The sequence below is a fragment of the Oratosquilla oratoria genome, chromosome 9 (genome assembly GCF_046742065.1).
Source record: "Oratosquilla oratoria isolate Oo_2021 chromosome 9, ASM4674206v1, whole genome shotgun sequence".
In the NCBI taxonomy this organism is placed as follows: domain Eukaryota; kingdom Metazoa; phylum Arthropoda; class Malacostraca; order Stomatopoda; family Squillidae; genus Oratosquilla; species Oratosquilla oratoria.
The window spans coordinates 10,562,289-10,569,011 of NC_134785.1; the positions used below are offsets into that span (position 1 = coordinate 10,562,289).

Below are 6,723 nucleotides of genomic sequence, written 5' to 3' on the forward strand. Positions count from 1 at the left end.
TTGTGAGTGGAACAGTTGGAGTTGTATATGGTGATGAGTATTCTATGACGTGTCAATGACGTCACAGTGACGTTACATCCACGTGACAATGCATCACTCACACACAATGTGTATGTATGAACGTACTGTGACGTGGCAGTGACGTCACGGTGACGTAACAAACGTTTTGTTGATATCCGACGTTTTGTTCGTTTCATTTGGAGAACGTTTGCAGTGCCATGATATGACGTGAGTTGTATCATTTGCGTCACGTGACCCCTTGTTGCAGATTCCTGCAACATTGTTTCAGTAACCTTGGCTGCAACTGCTCCTTCACTCCTCGTTCCCCTCATTAGGTTGCATCGTTTGTAAATAAGTAATCAAGTATGTAAAACAAAAGAGGGGGAGGGGCAGTACGTCATGTTGTTCTCCACGTGTCGTTCTTCATGTGGTGCCAGAACATGCACCTGTACTCCCCCCCTCTCCCTTGCCCCTCTTTCCCGCTCCCCCCTCCTCCTCCTCCCACTCCCACTCCCCTCAGACGCTAATACCGCAGTTTGCTAATGATCTTCATCAGGCAGCACGCAGAGCGTCTTCTTCGTCTTCTTCTTCCTCTTGATCTTCGTCTTCTTCTTCTTCTCCTTCGTCTTCTTCTTTATCATATTCCTCGTCTTCTTCTTTATTATCTTCTTCGTCTTCGTCTTCTTCCTCGTCGCCTTCTTCATCCTCGTAAATGTCTTTGTCTTCGTCTTCTTCATGGTCCTCTTCGTCCTCGTCTTCGTTTTCGTCTTCGTCGTCTTAATTGTCTTCGTCGTCGTCTTTGTCTTCGCCTTAGTCATATTCGTTTTCTTCTTCTTCACCTTCCTTTTCGTCTTCTTCTTCTTCGTCGTCATCTTCGTTTTCTTCTTCTTCTTCTTCTTCTCTTCTTCTTCTTCTTCTTCCGTGCCGCACCCGCAGTCATTTTCCTCGAACTAGTTGCGGGTTCATGACTGAGCGTGACTGCGCGAAACGTAGCCCTAAGACTAGCCACTCCCTTCCTCCAGTCGCGCCCCTTTACTAACGTCTCTCCCCTTTCTCTCCCAACAGCAGCACCAGGATCGTTACGTCGGCAGGATGAGCAGTAGCAACAACAGTAGCGGCGGCGGTGGCGGCGGCGGAGGCGGCGGCGGCGGCGGGGGCGGCGGCGGGAGCAGTCAGTACTGCCTGCGGTGGAACAACCACCGGACGAACCTCCTGACGGTCTTCGACCAGCTCCTCCACGTCGAGGCCTTCACGGACGTGACCCTCGCCTGCGAGGAGGGCATCACACTCCGCGCCCACAAGATGGTCCTCGCGGCCTGCTCCTCCTATTTCCACAACCTCTTCCTGCAGGCGGCAGCGGCGCCTTACCACAGTCAGCACCCGATCGTGGTCCTCAAGGACGTGCGGTCCAACGACATGCGCGCTCTGCTCGAGTACATGTACCGCGGCGAGGTCAACGTGGCCCATGACGCTCTCCAGGGCCTCCTGAAGGTGGCCGAGAGCCTCAAGGTCAAGGGTCTCGTCGAGGAGCTGAGCACGGAGCCACAGAGAACAACCCCGACCCTAAGCAGAGGGTCCCTGCAGGACTCGTGCCTGGCCCTGGACAGACGCCAGGAGGTCTCGTCCCCTCCTCTTCGGCCCAAGACCAACCCCACAGTCCCTCCCCTGACCCACGAACCCCCGCGGCATTCCCCAGGGGCGCCGCGGTCACAGTCCCCCACCAGTCACTACCCACTGCCTCAGGTCCTTCCTCCGCACTCCAGAGAACCCGTGGACCACCGCACGACGTCCCGGCCAGACAGTCTTCGCGACCATAGAGACCTAAGAGACCTACGGGATCTCAGGGACCACCGCGAGCATAGGGACCACAGAGACCTTCGTGATCCACGTGACCTGAGAGACCACCGCGAACTGAAAGACCCCCGTGAGCTGAGAGACCTGAGGGAGGCCCGAGAAGCCTCCTCCCGGGATCTCCGCGACTCGACCCCTTCGACGGGGGCGGAAGACCTTCGTGACTGCACGCCCATCTCCCTGGCCCCGCCGCTCTCCCACCTGCCGCCCCGCCCGGACTCTCCTCCGCTCAAACGAAAGCGCCCGATGATGCCCGACCCGCTCCTCTCCCCGACACCGATCCTCCGGACAGCCCTCGCTCACTCGCACGGCTTCCCCACGGGGAACGTGTCCTCGCTCGTGTCCCTGGCGTCCTCCATCATGCCCCTGCCCGGCCTTCTGTCTTCCCACGTGCCCCATCTCCTCCCACCAGATCATCGAGATCATCACGAGGTAAGGGACCCTCCAGGCATTCAGCAGTAACATATATAGAAATATACATACATATATATATATATATGTATATATATATACATATATATATATATATACATATATATATATGTATATACATGTGTATATATATATATATATTTTTTTCTTTTCTTTTTTACACTGTCTTTGTCTAGAGTCCTTCGGATACCTTGCGCCCCTCCCCTTCCCTTTTTCATATACAGTCGGGTACACAAGATCCCGTTACGCCATAATGTGTGGTGGCGGATATCACTGATCACATAATCTCAGGCACAGTTCATGTGACAGAGCAAAATACACAGTTGGTGACCTGAGATTTTACTTGACAGTAAAACTAAGGAGAAAAAGGAGAGCGAGTAAGAGTTGCTGAACATTTCAAGCAACAACAACAACATCACAACACCAACAGCAAACTATAGTGTTCCACGTTGACATGCTGGCGACTGTACCCATAGGAATATCCCCTAATCTTATTAAGATCATATCATTTGAAGCCCCTTAAGGTCCATTACTCCCTGCACGGAGTGCCCTAAATCGCCTTTATACCTATCACTTGGTCCCTTTATTAAAAAAAAAAAAAAAAAAAAAAAAAAAGTCTAGAAAGGTACTTAACAAGCGTGAGGTATGACTGTTTTCAAATAAGATGATTCCTCAAGGACGACTTGAAACTGAATTCGTGTTCTTCTTGTCCATCAGTTTGGTTTCCACACCAAGAAGGAGGCCCACGACGATGACTCGAGGAGCTACTCAGACATTTCTCGCGAGGACGAGCCACAGGAGAAACTGAAACTGGAATCGGTAAGACAGAGCGAGCGATTTCGTTATGAAGCAAAAATAATTTCCATTCTACATACAGGGCATTATAGGCGTATGCATACATGTGTATATGTTGTTGGTACGTCCATATGTACAATCTATGGAGGTAGTGCCAGTGTGTAGACATGCATGCGTGTGCGTTCATGTACACTTTTTCACACAAGCACACACACACACACACACACACACACACACACACACACACACACACACACACACACACACACACACACACACACACACACACACACACACACACACACACACACACACACACACACACACACACACGAGCGTAGCTCCCATTCCCGTAAGATACAACACACACACACACACACACACACACACACACACACACACACACACACACACACACACACACACACACACACACACACACACACACACGGATTCTGAAGTGAACATTCATTTTCTATAAACAATAAGAACTTGTTCTAAAGGTATAAAGTGTACTCAAAATTAGCTTAAGAAACAATTTTAACGTTTAGTTTTTAATGTCCCTGATGGGTTAAGGAGCTTCTCCAAGTAACTAAATTTCTGCCCAAGACTACGGGCAGGTAGAAATAACACGAACCGAACAAAAAATATAACTAAACAAACGAAATGAAACATAAATAACAAAATAGAAATAAATCAATAGAAAAAAATGTTTCATGCCTGGCAATAACACTACTGCGAACCGAACAAAAAAAATATACCTAAAAAAAAAAAAAAAAAAAAAAAAAAAAAAAAAAAAAAAAAAAAAAAAAAAAAAAAAAAAAAAAAAAAAAAAAAAAAAAAAAAAAAATCGTTTCATGCCTGGCAATAAAACTACTGCAAACCGAACAAAAAAAAAGTACACCTAAACAAACAAAATGAAGTATAAATAAAAAATAGATAAACTAAAATAAATCGTTTCATGCCTGGCAATAACTCTTGATCTCTTCCTCCAGTTGCCCAATGGACCCCTTCTCCCGGACTTCAACCCATACCACATAGACCCGAACGGGTCCTCCCACTACAGCAACTTCGTCAGCTACGTGCCCACCCCGAAGCCAGAATGGAAGAGGTACAAGCAGTACACCAAGAACGACCTCATGGAAGCCATCGAAGCTGTCAAAAACGGCATGACGGCCCTTCAGGTAAGATAACACATAACAAGAACCGGCCAGGAGAATATATAACTTACATTGGTTAGGAGAACGTATAACATGCACCAGTTAGAAGAAATAACAAGGACTGGTTAGATAAAAGAACACGCACCTTATTAATGTAAAAAAAGATTGTACAATGTGTGATAATAAGAAAGGCCTGTCTTAAGGCAAATAAAGATACGAGTATTTCTTAAGGGAAAGGAAAATATATCCTGCAAGTTTCAACAAATTATATACACGTGTTCGGGAGACATGTTGCAGACACATAAACACACACACACACACACACACACACACACACACACACACACACACACACACACACACACACACACACACACACACACACACACACACACACACACACACACACACACACACACGCTGTACGACAAGATCAAGAAAATGGGCATCAGCACCTTGCCACGCCGCTTGCCTTCTAAGAAGCCCTCGCCCAGTACCACAGACCTCGAGGGCAGCAACGACCACCGCGACATCGCTCCCGTGTCCACACAAGAATCTCCTCGCGACCACCACGAATCTTCCTCCACCTCCGGCGGAGAGGGTCTCCCTCAGGAGTACCAGAGCCAGGCCCCGACACGCCCGCCGCATCCCGACTTCTCCAAAGGTGTGTCGACGGAGGACGAGGTGGGTCCGGACGATGAGGAGTCCTCCCAGGACACTTCGGCGCCCGTTGGGTCCTTCTCGCTCTTGGGAAGGAACATGTACGAGAACGGAAGCGACGCCAACTCCTCGGGACCTCTCGATCTGACAGAGTCGGAGTCTATGATGTCCAAAAGACCCGAAATTGAGGAGCGGGCTTGATCGGCCGGTCCCTTGAAGTCTTTATCCAGCCCGCAGGGATGTAGGCTCTGGGACACAGAAGCAAGTTCACCAACACCAACTCTAGTGTCTCCAGTGGCCTCCAGATACCTCGCGCCTTCGCCTCCGCCTGCGTCTTCTTCGTCCGCTCCTGACGGCGGCCGAAGCAGCGGGGTTTGCGACTCGAGGGAAGCGGCCTCACCTCCCGTAGGATCGGTCGGTGACCCTGGCCGCGTTTTCACTCAACTCAGGGTATTTCCGGCGTGTCCGTCGCACACGAGGGCGTTGCGGCGGCTGCGGCGGCGGCAGCAGGAGGGGCGGCAGGAGCCGGTCGAGGGATCAACAGCCCGGGAGGGGTCCCGAGCCCGTCAGTGATGATCCTCCCCTTTTCTCTAGCTCAGTGGCTCTTCCGCTTTCCTGTGCCCACTGCCCGCCCTCTCGCCCGGCAAGAACCGGCAGGATTCCTCAATTTGCGACGGCGGTTCCGGAGAGCTGCCCGCAACGGGAGTCTCGCCCGTCTCGGACCAATTCACTTCAGCGTCAAGATTATGATGTACCCATTGATGTATCCACTGCAGGATGACAACATCCAACTTATACGTCCCCACGACTTACCCTTAATCAAAAGATAACTTAGAGTAATTATCTATTGTCTTTAATGATGTATCCATAATGTTAAGGTCTTTACTCGCCTTTGAGTTCACCAATGTACCAAGGAGCAGTGTATACGACTCGATCCATTTCTTTTTACGTTTTACAGGTATACGAAAAAGAGACTATATTATTATTATCCTTAGCAGTTAGACTTATATAGAATACCCTATTTTACTCTGTCTTCTCATAGCATTAGGCTACAAATTTTATATGGTAAAAATGTTGTTTTACTGTTATCAATATTCTTTTTTTTTCGTGTATGATATTATTTTACTTGGCAGTTTCTGCTGACATGAGTATACGAGCGGTGGGGTCAAGTCTCAGGTGACGAGGTCACTCTTTGAGTGAGGGTGACTACCCCGCCGCACCCCAACTTCGACTGTGGTTCTAACTGTGGTTCATTATTAAAGCAAATGTGACAAAGGTTTAGCCCTGCGGTGTTGTAAAGACGGACAGACGGACGAGGGAATATTTTTTTTCTCTTAGGTAGATGATGTCTTGTACTCGGACGCGAGGAAGAGCAAAGCCCCTCGGTAGTGGTTGACTAGCACCCCTCCCGACCCTACGTTGCTTCGGTGATCATGACGGGGGTCCGCGCGCGCACGATAGGTGACAGCGGGAAGAGTCCGCCTCAAGAAGACCGAATGAACGGTCTCCTTGATGGGTGTACACAGTTGGGCGGGAAGGACGCTGGAGTCAACGAACGCGCGCGCGCGAGCACACGCGCACAAAAAATGGTATGGGCCAGCAACGGCCGATGATCGTGCGCTTCTCGGTGTATGTGAAGGTTGAAGTGGTGGGCATAGCCTTGCATCGCTTTCACGCCCACCAAGGGCTGGCAGTGGGTGTCTCTCCCCTACGAGCAGTACTGACGTGGAGAAAAGGAGGACGAGGAGGAGGAGGAGGAGGAGGGGCACGCCAAGTCCTGAGCAACGAGTCTGTGATTCGGGAGTTCGAGTATCACTCTCTCCTG

The 6,723-nt window shown here is 49.8% G+C and overlaps 1 pseudogene; it reads left to right on the plus strand.

Moving 5' to 3' along the window:
* Positions 1–5,870, plus strand: part of LOC143028184 (uncharacterized) — a 15,021-nt pseudogene extending 9,151 nt beyond the window's left edge.
* Positions 5,871–6,723: the final 853 nt, after the last annotated feature.